At 32.0% G+C, this 15,660-nt stretch overlaps 1 long non-coding RNA gene across 1 annotated transcript; it reads left to right on the top strand.

Moving 5' to 3' along the window:
* Positions 1 to 65: 65 nt before the first annotated feature.
* LOC138363904 (uncharacterized) lies at positions 66 to 3,299 on the top strand. Its single transcript, XR_011228252.1, has 2 exons — positions 66 to 1,084; positions 1,369 to 3,299. It is a non-coding gene; the product is annotated as an uncharacterized lncRNA (long non-coding RNA).
* Positions 3,300 to 15,660: the final 12,361 nt, after the last annotated feature.

Here is a 15,660-nt window from a genome sequence, read left to right as displayed (position 1 = left end):
ATTGATGCATATAGGTAATATCATGCGAATCAATACTTTTTTTTACAATTACCAATACACTGTGCTATATAGTGTCCCATTTAAATCTTCTTGAAGAACTTTAAGTATAGGACGAGTCTTATTATATGTTGTTATATTGTCAAGAATGCTATCTTGTTCATCCAATATTTTAATATTATTCTCATCGTACACAAATTTGATAACAGACGACATCCTATTTAAGGTATCACACCTTTCTGATAATTTATTAACATTATTCACAACCTTTATTTGTGAATGACTGTGATCCAAACAGTGTCTTTCTTTGACCATCTATTAAAAACTTGACATAGGTATCTGCTAAGGGCGTCAGAATAAGATATTCTTCTTTGTTACCTGAGGCATCAATTTGTAAATCATATTTCATTGATGATGATAATTTTCTGTATGGCCAGCCTTGAGGGCAACCTAGAAGAATATTGATATGGCTAAATATTACAACTCTTCCTATTAATTTACTTGTTGTGTTTTGATTCAGTCGTCTTTTCACTGGTAATTGAAATTTATTTAATATAAATAGTTGTGAAACATTCCCAAATTTTAACTCTGCATTTAACCATTTATGTTGTTCTGTATTATTATATCCTAATAATTCATTAAAATTTCTATCGTAATAAATAGATATTATAAAATTGAGGTTATTTCTTACAAACCAAAATTTAATTGAATCTTCAAATATTGTTAATCTTTTTCCATTTTCGTTGACTGCACATTCAGTATATAAATGGGGATTGTGACTATTACTCGTACTGATAACAAAACAAGAAGAAATATCTTTCGTGAAATTGTATTCATTTTTTTAAAAGGTAAGAGTATTATTTCGATGTGTCAGGGTGGTGCTGTGCGTTCTAGTGGTCTCAACGGAGTTCCCCCACCCCCCTGCCTCCATCCGGGAGAGTCCCATCCTGTCAGGGTATAAATATTAAAGGACTCGAGGTTCCACACACATCTGTCCCTGCTACACCCAACAGTATGGACCATGGGGTCCCTACTATAGATCACCTCTCTAAGGGTTTAGCAAGAGATTTCTCCAGTAAAGTAAAAGGTGAGTTGCAAGTCTTTTCTGTTTTTAAGGTGCCGTGACCCTGGAAGCCATTCCCAGAGATAAAGGATATTATTAGCCATAGTCTTTGTAGTCTTTGCGATGCAGAATGGTGATGATCATACATATTTCATAGGATCAATTCAAGTGTATAACTGCCGAGTTCTTTGTCCGAAACTCAGGACAGAATACTCTTTGTACTACTGTGGTGGCTATAAAATGAAAAATCATACCAAAAGATTTTCCTAGCCATAGCTTATTTATTTATTTTTTATTTTTTTTTATAGATCCAGATCATGAAATTCAGGATACAAGGAAGAGAAGCATGTCCTTTTCCGAGTTACTGGAAACGGAAAATATGGAAAAAAAAAATGCCGGATGAAGATTTTAATTGGACTCCTACTTACTCTCCTCCTCTAATTTCTCTAGATCAATCTTCCTTCCTTGCCTCAACACACCCACCATCTCATTCTCCTCCTCCTCCTCCTCCTCCAATTAGTTCTCTAGATAAATCTTCCAGTACAATTTCTATGACTTAAAATTTCACAATCCCCTCCTTCTCCTCCTCCTTCTCCCCCGCCTTCTCGTCCTTCTCCTCCTCCTCCTCCTTCTCCCCCTCCTTCTCGTCCTTCTCCTCCTCCTTCTCGTCCTCCTCCTCCTCCTCCTCCTCCTCCTTCTCCTCCTCCTCCTCTTCCTCATCTTCTATAACTCTTTCAAAAAGTTCCAAATCACTTCCTCCTTCTCCTCCTCCTCTTCCTAAATTCCATTTCCTACTTACATTCCACTTCCAATTAGTTCTCATCAATCTTCCTCTACAATTACTACGCCACTCCAAATTTACAGTAGGCTTCAACGAGTGAATACAAATAATGATATGCTTGAAGGAGTGAATATAACTTAAAACTGATATATGCTTCAATTGGAACTATTTTTTTGTGGCTCAACAACTCTAAGACTTCACCCGGCCTAACCCCTTCAATCCCCAAACAAATAATGACTAACAAACACACAACTTAGTTATTTGTTTCATTTCGTTTGTAGATGACAAAAGTTCCTCAACGCCGCCCTCGCCGTCGTCATTTATGTCGACCTATCTTTCTACACAAAAAAATAAGAAAAGAAGATGCCCAGAGATATGGCGAAGCAATTAAGGAACTGGAACCACCTGATAGGCTGTGTATCACTCTACCAACCGTTCACAGGACTCCTGAAGAAAGGATTTTAAGGAGTAAGCCATGTCAAAATAAATGTACCTCTTTTTTAACCTTTGACCCTTTTGAAAAGAAAGATATGCACTTTGAGTTTCAAGCCAAGCAAAGTACTATTACTTTTGCTAATGTAAGGATATATTTGGGATCATCATATGATTTTTTTGAAATTTTCAAAAGAATTTTATATATTATCCCTAATGTTAACTTAGCCAAAATATTTAAGATTATCCCATCCTATGAGGATAAAGAGGTTTTGAACCTCTCTAGCAACCTTAAAGCAAATTTTTCAATCGACATATATAAGTGTATTTTTACAAATTTTTATAGGAAATTATTCACACCTGACATTATAAGCCAATAGGTTCATCACATTGGCTACTAGAGCTAGCTGGTGTCTTAAATAATCACTGAATGTTAATATATAAATATATAAGTAAGTCACTTCACATCATTTGAAATTTTAGTTTAAGTTTGTTCCCCTTATTTGATTTAAATATCTCTTGTTTGTTTGTGCTACTTCTATTATTTTAGGCAGTGTTTTTTTTATATTATAACTAATGATGATCAGTCAGGAGAGTGGTTTCAGTCAGTTATGAGGTCCACAAGCCTGAAGAGGTTGATGTTTCACATTAATTTGGTTGAAGTTGTACTTCTTGGAATAGCACTGAATGATCATGTCTTTTTTAATATATATTAAAAAAATGAGTGAATTCCTCAAAAATACTGAAGAAATTGATTTTTATCTACAAATAGATCTGTTATATATTGATAAGATGGAATTTCATATTTTAAAAGTTTGGGATATTATAAATAAACATAAAAATTCAAATGTAACATATAACAATATTCTAAATTTATTCTATAATAATGAATGTGAAATATTTTCCAATGAAATATATTTGAAATTAGTTAATGGTTTTTATATTCCAAAATTTGATATAATACTTAATGTTATTTGAAATTTAAATTAAATTTCATGTTTATAAAAAATGTATATAAATTTCTCATATTTGTTATTAATTAATCCCAATATACATTGATATTTCTCTTTTATTTTTGAATAGCTTCTACTAATAATAATATTACATCTTTCATAAGAAACGAAGAGCTAACTTTTATATCATTTTGCTTAATAATTATTTCGAAAGGTGACCTAAAAATAGTGAGTGTTTTTTTATTCTCACTTTGGTACCAACACTTATTACAATTTCCTCTCTCTACCACAACATTTTGGAGATTAGGTAAATATAATACCCAAGAATTTAACAGCTTTTCAAATTGTTTTACTTCTGATGGTACAGCTATAATTAAGTTCAATGATTCTTCAATATACTTTATAATATCTGTAAACTTTTGTCTTACTCTCTTTTGGTAATAAGGCTCGTCATCCATTATGTCAAGTTTCAATAATAATAATAATAGGAGGATTCAGCTTCCAGTCCCTTTTCAAGACTTATGTATGTACAAAGGATCAGCAATATAAAGAAAATTATAGAATATTAAAAAAAAATATGAAAATTGGTAACAAGAATTTGAAGAAAATACTGTTGTAGTTGGCCTGGCAGAATTCAGTGTCGTGCGCCGATCATATTTGCACGATAACAAGCACCTGCTAACCCTTACTTTGAATATGTGTGTCCCGTGAGAAAATTAATTACTTTTCTTAAAAAAAATATTTTACTTCTGACAGTACAGCTATATGTATCTTAGGTTCTCTGATTCTACAATATCCTTTATATTATCGTGTAAGCTTTTCTCTCTATTGTTTAGTAATGAGGATCATGTACCAATATGGCGAGTGTTTCATTCATATATCGATGTATTGAGACTTCAATAGAATTTACTAGTATCAATGAAATTAAACAGGGACACTTATCCACTAGAAATAATATTTTTGAAATAATTATTAATAATAATAATATTAATAATAATTTAGGAGGAGGAGGAGGAAATGTAATTAGTCGTCCTAGGTTGGTTTTAAAACGATCGCTGCATCAACCAAAAATTGAACAATTTAAAAAAAAAAACAAGAGATAATTACACAAAAATGTGCTGAATTATTATGTAAGGAGCCATATAACGAACTCTCAGCAATGAACCAAAAATGGCAATGTAATATTTTTTGTCCTTTTCATGAAGTTCGTGGTAAATCTCGTACACCTTCAGGTAGACTTTATATTCATCGTCATCGTTTTCACTGTTATTCCACAAACTGTAATAAAAAAGTTTTAACTAAGAAACTCCTAAATATTCTCTTAAATAAAAACCAAAAATGATTTCTTCGACACACCAGTATTTTCTTCAAATTCCTGTTATCATATTCGTACTTTTTTTATATTTTTTAATTTTCTTTATATTACTGATCGTTTTTACATTCATAATTTTTTTACGTCAAAGTATTAAAGAGGGACTTGAAGCTGAAGAAATTGCATTTGAAGAAAGACACGAATTTATTGATCTACAAGGTTGGCTAAATTATAATGAATATGATAATAACAATGACATTAAAATCAATAAATGTAAGGGAATGATTTTAAAAGTACCTAGTTCTCAGTCTCATGACAATCAAATTTGTCAAAAACTTGGGGGCCGTAAATGTGGACGTTATTTAGAATAGGTCGTAATACCTATATCATCTTCTACTAACAATATAAAATATTATTATGGAGGTGGAATCCTCAAACCAGGATGCACATACTGTCTTTGGAAACAACCAGAAGAAAAATTTTGTGACCCAGTATGGGTTTTTTACAGTATTCATTTGAAGAAGATCGATGGAAGTGTAAATCCTACCTACCAGGTCTTTATAACGCAACTACAAATAGATTAACTGCATGTGAACCAGGAGGAACTTTGGTTAAAATTACCAATGGGCAGGGTGAAGTAGTGGACCTTACTCAAATGACACCCCAAGACTTTTTTATACCATTAAAAGAACAAGAGAATTATATATGTCGATGTTCCCCTGGATATATTTCTAATCCAGATATCTCACGTTCAGCCTGTTTCCGCAATCCTTGTCTGGTACATTTACCATCTGGTGTAATTACAGCTCCAGGTTATTCTAATGGTCTATGTGACTGCGGTCCTATGTATACTAACTTACATGACAATAAACATTTTCCGTGTACAGCGTGTCCGGATCCCCATTTTGATGAGGAAAAACAAGAATTATCTATTTGGATGAAGTGTAAGATTGATAAAAATAATATTGAAATACATAAAGGAACATATCCATGTTCAAATTTTGAAGATATTGAACGTGGATGTGCAAAGGTAATTTTAAAGGCAAAATTTGTATCCAAGACTGATTTGATTGATTACGAAAATATCGAAAAAAATTTTAATCGATTTATGAATTCACTCAATATTAAAAACAAAAGTAAATAATGTTTGCATGTAACTCAGATGGTAGTATAGAAATCCCATTATCTTATTTCAAAAAATTACACTTTTATCCTCCTGCTTTACCTTTAGGAACAATTGTGCTAACCAACTATCATCATCATAATATTAATAATGTTGATAAGAATGATGATGTTACCTTTGAAAATAATAGTGTAGAAGATTTACAATTATTCGTACAATACTTACTCATAAAGTTGAAAAGGAAATTTATTAGGAAATTGGATTCCCATTCAGTCTGTGATTACTCTCCCAATATAAATAATGTTGCACAGTTCTTAGAAAATGGGAGTGGGAGTGGTAAAATTAACATTTTATTTATTAATATTCCAATTTTCTTTTTCCCTGATATTAAAAAAGATGAGCCATTACATAAACGGATATTACGAGTTGTATCCAACACTCATAAAATTACTCTGCTAGTGGAAGAATATATGTCTTCAAAATACAAATCCTCACAGAAAAAATAATGTTATATGATAACGTTACAACTTCTTTTGAAAATTATGGCATTAAATGTCTCTGTAATGCAAATTTTCAAATGGATTATTTTGAACAAATGACTAAACAAAAATTCAAATTTTCCTTTTTTACAGTAGGAAATGTAACCACTTTTCTTGAAAGAATATATGGGAGAGAGAATTTAAAACACCCGATATGGTCTCTGTCAGTACACACAACAACACTGGAAGAGTCCGTTATGGTTTTGAGAATCTTAAATGTGAAATTTTGTAATAGATGTAAGAAAGAAATAATAGGAGATGGTATACCTTCGTCTTACCATACTGGATCGCTAAAAATTGTTTCAAACAATCCTCCCTCAGTTCAATATTTTGATAATACAGGACGTGAGTTGTTTCAGAGTATAAGCAAAAGTAATAATTTTGTAGCAACGGCTGCCTACTATCTCTATTGTGCATTAAGTGATGATGAGTATCCCTTATGTAATTTATATGGGAAATGTTTTTGTAATGAAAATTACCGATGGAATTATATTTTATCTGTTCTGAAGAAAAGCTTCAAACCTAAGGAGATGTTACAATAAAAAATTGAAGATGCAGTTCATTTTATATATGGAGATAAACCATACTTTTTAAACATAACAAATAAGGAAAATAATCAATATCATATTGTTATATCAAATTTAAAATTTCGATGTTTCAAAGAACGAGGTTCAATGAATATTCTTTATGATCAGGAAAAATGTTGTATGCTAGTACAATTTTTAGATGTTTATGGAAACATTTTACCAACTTCTTGGTTTAAATTATTTGATGAATATTATTATATCCAAATTGGTATTCGCAAAGTTTTTTACGCCCATAATGTTATTAGCATTTGTAAGTCATTATTATTATTTTGTATTTAGGGATTTTGAAGTTGGCATGTATTGTTCGTTCTTCAAATGGATTAATGATGAAAATAGTGATAATATAGATTATAATTATGATACAGAGGCGAGTAACGACTACAAAGAATATGGAAGTAGTGATTATGAAAGTAGTGATGAAATATTTGTTTAATAAAAAGAATATATATATATTTTTTTCAGTTTTTTTTAATTTTATTTAAAATAAATGTTTATAAAATAAATAAATAATATATAAAATGGCTTTGAGTGACTTTTTGTTTGTTTTATTTTTATATAAAATATCGAATTTAACTATAAAAGGGAAAATGTTATTTCTGTTTTCTTTAATTTTATCTCAAATTATAAAGTAACTATGAATATTTTAATCAAAATGTGTATTTTGTTTTTTTTATTTTAAATATAAATAAAAAATTATACATAAAATTAACAATATTATATATTTAATATGTGTGATAAATAAAATTATGTTTATAAAATTAACAAAACTTGAACATCAAAAATTTTATATTATATAGGAATGTTTATAAGTTTTATTTTTTAATAAAATTTGGTAAAATATATAAATCCATAAAGAATTAATTGATTCTCTTCATTTTTTTTGCCTTAATTAAAAAATAACCAATACAAAATTTGGAGTTATAAATAAAATTTGATGTCTTATTTGGCAAACTATTCAAGATCCGATTTGCCTAATAAGCAAATGAATGGTCCACCACCGGCTGATGGTCCACCACAGGGTCCCCACTGACCACGGGCTGGTGGTCAACCCCATTTTTTTCCACAAAATATTTTTTATGGATGAGATACCATCTCTAATAAAAAAAAAATAAAAAAAAACGAATGATGTGCTGTTATAACAATAAGTAACGCTGCCCCTAGACATCATTCGGTTCCCAAGAGTTCGACTTAATCAAACCAGAAATGCTGCTCTTCAAATCAAGGGTCTTAATGTTGAATGCCCTTCCCAATCATATCAAAGACTGTACCTCTCCCAACCAGTTTAAGAAAAAATGTAGAGTATAATAATAGTTTTGGTGAACTTTTGGGATTCCTGTGTGGGTGTGTGTGTGTCTTTGTGTGTGTGTGTGTCTTTGTGTGTGTGTGTGTGTAAGAATGTGTGTGTGTTTGTGTGTTTTGGTGTGTGTTTTGTTTGTGTGTTTGTGAGTGTGTGTGTGATTCCTGTGTGAGAATGCGTTTTGTGTGTCAGAATATGTGTGTGTGTGTGTGTGTGTGTGTGTGTGATTCCTGTGTGAGAATGCATTTTGTGTGTCAGAATGTGTGTGTGTGTGTGTGTGTGTGTCTTTGTGTGTGTGTAAGTGTGTCTTTGTGTGTAAGTGTGTCTTTGTGTGTGTGTCTTTGTGTGTGTGTGTGTCTTTGTGTGTGTGTGTGTCTTTGTGTGTGTGTCTTTGTGTGTGTGTAAGTGTGTCTTTGTGTGTGTGTCTTTGTGTGTGTGTGTCTTTGTGTGTAAGTGTGTCTTTGTGTGTCAGAATGTGTGTGTGTGTCTTTGTGTATGTGTGTTTGTGACAATGTATGATTCCTGTGTGAGAATGCGTTTTGTGTGTCAGAATGTGTGTGTGTGTGTGTCTTTGTGTGTAAGTGTGTCTTTGTGTGTGTGTGTCTTTGTGTGTAAGTGTGTCTTTGTGTGTGTGTGTGTCCTTGTGTGTGTGTCTTTGTGTGTGTGTGTGTCTTTGTGTGTGTTTCTTTGTGTGTAAGTGTGTGTTTAAGTGCATCTTTGTGTGTGTGTCTTTGTGTGTAAGTGTCTTTGGGTGTGTGTGTAAGTGTGTGTTTAAGTGTATCTTTGTGTGTGTGTGTGTCTTTGTGTGTATGTGTATTTGTGTGTGTGTGTGTGTGTGTCTGTGTGTGTGTGTGTGTGTCTTTGTGTGTAAGTGTGTGTGTCTTTGTGTGTGTGTCTGTGTGTGTGTGTCTTTGTGTATGTGTGTGTGTCTTTGTGTGTGTGTTTGTGTGTTTTGGGTGTGTTTTTTTGTGTTTGAGTGTGAGTTTGTGTGTGTATATGTTTTTGTATAAAAAAAAGATGAATAAAAAGGATAAACTTTCAATTAACATACAAATCGAACATATAAATAATGAGAAGTTTAACATTAAAAAAAACCCTGGATTATATTATTTTCCCCTGAGATTTAATCTAACAAGACAATTATTTATAGCTGATAAATTATATTTTAATAATAATATCGATGATTCTCATATTACTTTTACTTATCCAAACAATTTTAGCAGAAGACAATATATCATAAAATTTATGACATGTCAGGACTAACAGCTGATAGTAAATTTGTCTGGTATGAAAGATTTTTCACGCAAGTTCATAATCAAAATATTGTATATGAAGACGATGATCAGGATTTTTCACTTTCAGTTTATTCTAGAACTCATTCCCCTTTTAAATTAGAAAAAAACAAAATGATACTTTTTATCAACGAGGTTGTGTATTTAATGTTGTTTCTTTTAGATGGGGTAAGAGATATTACCCAAAGTTTAAAACAAAGTTCATTAAGGGAGTATATTATTAATAATTGTATAAATTATCAAAAAGCATTAAAAGCAAATAAAAAAAACTCTTAAAACTATTGATATGTACATTTGTATTGATGATGTAATTAAATATGATGAGCTTATCATTGAGCATCTTATTAGATATTTTGAAAAAGATAAAAATTGGTCAGAAAGAAAACATATATCATTATCCATTGCATGGCATATGCATTGTGAGTTATTGCAAGAATTTACTATTATTTAAGAAAATAAAAATATTATATCAATACCAAGACTTGCAAAATTTAATTTACAACTTTTACCTGATTATCAAATAACTAAAGTGATAGCTTACCTTCCACAACAAAGCGGAAATAAATATATATGGAACAATCAGTACAAAAATTATTATATTAATATAAATGGTATTATTATTAAAAAGAGGAAGGCGTTGGTTGAGATGGAGGAGGGAGGTTTGGAGGATGAAGCGGATCAGGCGTTGGAAGATCAAGTGGATCAAGAGATGGAGGAGGTAGTGGAAGAGATTGATGATGATGGAGAGGAAGAGGAGGAATATATTTGTTCAACATACCAGGGTGCACGGCTTCGGGCTGGGAGAATATGATGGAGTCTGGTGGGATGATCGGTGATCATGAGTCTATGTACCGGTTGATTGACCGTTCAGAGCGGGACCAAAGAGCTGTGGCTCAGCCCCCACAAACACAGATAGGTGAGTGCACATGCTCACACTCACCAGCACACACATACAATATTTATTATGGATCTTTAATTTAACCAAGGTGTAGAAAGAGACCAATATATATATAAACAATTACTTATGCCTAGTGTATAAAAAGAATAAAGTTGCTTCTTGAAGAGAAAGAGGAACAGACTGACAATTAAAAATATCGAAGCTAAACATAAAATTAATATATCCCTTTTAGAATTTGAAATTAAATTTTCTACTTCTTGTAATTCCAAATCTGCAGTTTGAATGGGATAATGTTTATATTTGGCTTCATTAATTACATAATTACTCATATCTATTACTTTAGAATCTCTATCATAGGTTTTAGAATTAATCTTGTGAGTAATTGCTTGACCAAGGCTGTTTATATCAAACTGACTAAGCAGGCTTAAAATCATCTTGTTCTCTTCTAAAGAATTTGTGGTAGTTCCATCTATACCAATTATGTTTGTACATTGGGGATAAATGCGTATTATTTCATTTATGGCAGATAAATATATCATATCTGGTGTTATTTGTGGTGTGGTTATAGACTGTGGAGGCCCCAATTTAATATATTGTCCAAAGTTTATATCTTGTTCTAACAATTGATTAATTATTTTATGGCGAAGGTTTTCTAATGCAGCATGAGTTATTTCATTATTGTACCCACCAATATTACCTATTGATAAATATAATTCTAATGGTAACAACACTAATCCCACAGATAAAACAAGGGATAAAGACGAAGATAAAACGGATAAAAGCCATATTGAAAATTGAATGCTCATTTCAACCATAGATGATCGAATGATCATCGCCAAAAGTTGAATAATCATTTGTTGAGATGAAGCTTCTACCATAATTACAGATAATAATTCTTGAAGAGCATCATGGAGAATGTTTTCGGAAAAATATTTTAACAGTCTTGAAATTATCTTAGGCACTCGAGTTGTAACTTCAATTTCGGTTATAGTAATAGCCTCATCTTTTATTAATGATAATAAATCGGAAAACTCGGATTCTAAACGTGTTATTATAACATCTATGAAATTAGTAGTAGTAGTAGTATACTGCTCAATAAATGATACATTTTCGGAGGATACTACTATATCCGCTTCGTCTACAAATTGTTCTTTTTCGAGTATTGACTGTGGAACAACTGTTTCAATATAACCTCAGTCAACATCCATATAATTTTGTTTGTTCAATTTATCCATAAGAATCATACTCATTCCTGCTGCCGGATTAAGTAAGTCCACTAATTCACCATCGGTTAATTGGTTGATAACTTGATTGCCAAATATAAAACCTAATATCTGGTGGTGGACATGACTATGGCATTGATCTGACTGGCTATCATAGTATTTATTAAAGAATTTGCAATAGATGGAGTTAAAGTTTATATTCTGTTGCTGAATATTCCATGTCAATGGTGGAGCATCGATTAAGCCAGCAACAGCTTTTCTCAGTTGATATGTATTTGTATTCTTAGCATAGGCAATGGGGTTCTTTTGATAAGATTGTAAATCGTTTTCATTACAAGGACTCCATCGACTTGAAGGTCTTAGAGCCAATGTTTTAAGGGCAGACAACTGTACACCACAATAATTTTCGTTAGATTCCTTGACATTAATCGACCAAGTTTAAACGGGAATAGGTTTCGAGAAATAATGATTGTTTCTGTATTGTTTAGAATAGATTTTAAATCATTACCATATCTTTCTTGAAGAAATTCAAGGAGCTCATCATAAACAGCATAACATGCTTCACTACAGGCATATTCACGTTCGTTTATTAAAATAGCTGATCCAGATCCGGGCTGACAAGCAGTTTTTACATCATAATAACATTTTAGCATGTTGCAACCTAGCGTTGTGAATTTAACTTCAAAGTCGTTAGGATTTTCATCTAAGAAAGCTTTGGGGAAATTGGGAGGAATATTTTTCCATGGTATATTCTGAATGATAATATTTTTAAAATACTTACTTCCATTTCTTTGTTGAAGAATCTCCATTGTTTTTCGTTGTGATATACGATGTACTATGTAAGTTGCAATTGCAATATCAGAGACTGTAACAGTTTTCATTATAAAATTGTTAAGAGTATTTATTTATTTTTTTAATATTGATCAATATAATAAAGAAATTTGAGGATTCATTTACCAGAATGCTGAGAGGAATCATGGTGGAAGCTGGAGTAAATGGTGATGCTGATAGTTGGAATAGTGGTGGTGGTGGTGAAGAATATGGGTGTCATCGAAATGATTATTATTATCAACCAACCATTCCACAAATACCATTGCAAACAAATCAGTATATGATTGTACCTTATTATATGACTTCAGTGCTACATTCAATTTATGTAATTCCACCTTCTTCATGTTACACTTCTGATTTTCCTTCAAAATATTTTTATCAATTACCACCACCACCACTACCATCACCACCACAACAACCACCACAACCACAATCATCAGAAATGTATTCCCATTCCAGTGTTGAAGTTCAATATGAAATTTCCTATTTAGAAATGGAAAAAGAAAATTTAAAATCATGGAAAATTTTACGAAATATTGATGGACATATAACAGAGGTCCCATGGGGTATATCCTTCTTATACATTGCATATGAATATGGTGGGTTACCTCGAGAATTATTTATGAAATATGTTAATGAATGTTGCAATGGTAGTTAAACATTTTCTTGGCAAATAAGCTCAGTGAGTAAATATTGTATATTATTACATCAATGCACCATACACCACACCACCCATTAGTGCACTCATATGTCGCTATTTGATCACCATTATCAATGGGCCTAACATTATTATTAATAATAAAATTAAAAGTATAACCCAGCCAATATTTTTAATTGATTTCAATATAAACTGCCATATATCAGATTGCCCAATGCCTTGAATCACTTCGCCAATACCATCTCCTAAAATTTCGGCAATATTTCTTAAAATTGTTCCCTGTTCACATTTATATATATAAAATATTTCTTTATTTTCTAAATTAGAAATAGGTTCATAACCCTGGACAAATTGTGAAAGATAATTGTAGTTATGGGGAATACATATTCCCTTACAGCCCAAATTTAATATGTTTTGGGTTTCTGCAGAATTTGGAATGTCAAATTGACAGTTCCAGACTTTTTTATTGAACAATGGATGAGCATTATCATTTAGCATGTCATAGTTAATATAAACAACCCGATTGATAGGGAATTTACAAAATCTGGTCAAATATACTTCTTTTTTTAGGGAATGTCCTTTTCCAACATGGTTTCTAAAACAACCACTGTTCTTCCGATTGTATTTGTTCATATATTCAAGAAAAGCAACACCTACACCTAATAATATCGCAGATTTCAATATCAAACTTTTATGTTTACCAGCCCATTTGGTCATAGTGTTAAAAATTTTAGTTAATTTGGAATCAGTTGGTGAAGGATTACTTTCTAAATATTCAAGAAATTGAGTTTCGTTTTCAAACGCAAGATCTTGGGCAAGTTTATTTACATTGTTAATGTGTTCTTCATAGAGTTTAAATGGGTATTTTTTTAACATATGTTGTTTAAGAGCTTTGTTTTCTATAATATTTAGAATAGGGGATTCTACATCACCATGCAAAATGTTTTTCATAATTTTATTAAAATCATTTTGGGATTTAAAATTTAGGTTTTCATTGATAGAATTAATAAAAGATTTGGCTGGGTGATGAAGATTTGACAATTTAATGTTTTCTGTCAAATCTGTCAGATACTTATTTGTATTTAAAAAATATTTATTTTCATCAACCAAACTTTGGGTGATGTGAATAAAAGGCTGAAGACCATGGTCAATTTCTTTTATCATCAATTCTGTCATCGAGCTATTCTTTCTTTTTTAAATAAGTATTAAAAAAGAGTTAACTTTACTGTTTTAAAACAATTAAGTGTTTGGTATGAGTCGTGGTAGCTGTGCGGCCGGTCTGCTGTGATTGGCTTGATGGAGCACCAATCACGGGTGAAGTGGGCGGAGCCAACGAGAGGATTTCCAGTCCCATTCCCCTTTTTAATTCTATTAACCCGAAAGGTTTTAGTGAGTAAATGTCCTCCATTGTACAAGGTGAATGCATGCTTGTCAAAACTGTATGTGGCAAAGACCCCGATCCCCTTCACATATTAAACATATGGAATGGTATCCGTATGGATAATTCCCTTCCCCAAATTAGCATGTCATTGTTCACTCTGAACAAAATTGACTCAGATGAGTTTCCCTTAACTCAATCTACCCCAGACCTTTCCTCCCAAAAAAAATCACCTTCCCTCCATCTTGTAAACCCATTCACAGTTCCAAAACTGACACATTTTTTCAATTCAATATCAAAAAGACATCATCAGATGATAATGATCTTAACCCACCCTTCAAGAAAAGAAAGAAGAATTGGCAGAAGAAGGATTGGCCAAAGAAGGATATGAAGATGTTAATAAAAAATGCCATCAGAAGTAGGTTTGGAGTGGTGAACCGGGACGACGAAGATTCATCTGAAGACTCATCTGAAGATTTCTCCTCGGAATCCTCTGATGAAGGGCTTCTCTCATTGATCAAAAAGACCTCATCAGATGATAATGATCTTAACCCACCCTCCAAGAAGAGAAATAAGAATTGGCAGAAGAAGGATTGGCAGAAGGATAGGGAGAAGAAGGATATGAAGCATCAGGTCTATAAGATAATATTCAAAAGTATTTTTAACCTTTCAAATATTGCCAGGGGGCTCCTCTCATTTATCAAGTAAGTAATGACATTTCCCATAAATATTGGTGTTGGCGTTATGGTGTGTTAACTCAACGGCTCCCTGAAGTCCATTGGGCCAAATATTATATACGAGTATCGGATTACATAATACTCGCCGCAGCTTCGAGACCTGAGCTCTTCGTCGCTGGCCACTAGATTGTCCTCAAAGAATAAAATGGATGTGATAGCTCCTTACTCCCTCAGTCTACCTCGTAGTTCACACCCAGTGACAACATGTGTTTAAACCCTTGAAGAAATCCATTCAGTATAGTGAGTGAAGTCGTATTCTCGTCGTTCCTTCTTAAGGGTTATAGTATTAATTTTTTTTTTTTGTGTGTGTGTAATTTTTGTAATTTTTGTGATAAATAATTGTCTAAAATTGAATTTTATGGAATGCCTAGGGATGTAAAAATTACAATGTAAAATTTACCAGCAATGAATATTGTTTCTCAATGATCATAGGGTTCATTTTTTCTTTTTTATAGTTTGGATGTTTATAAACTAATTTAATAATGGTCTGATGTAACAACCTTTATCCCTAAAAAAATTTCAGGACCCCAGTACTAAGCGGCTCATCAATCATCTGAAC

The sequence above is a fragment of the Procambarus clarkii genome, chromosome 12 (assembly GCF_040958095.1).
Source record: "Procambarus clarkii isolate CNS0578487 chromosome 12, FALCON_Pclarkii_2.0, whole genome shotgun sequence".
Classification (NCBI taxonomy): Eukaryota; Metazoa; Arthropoda; class Malacostraca; order Decapoda; family Cambaridae; genus Procambarus; species Procambarus clarkii.
Note: the sequence above shows the minus strand (reverse complement) of the source record. Positions and strands in the feature narration are given on the sequence as shown.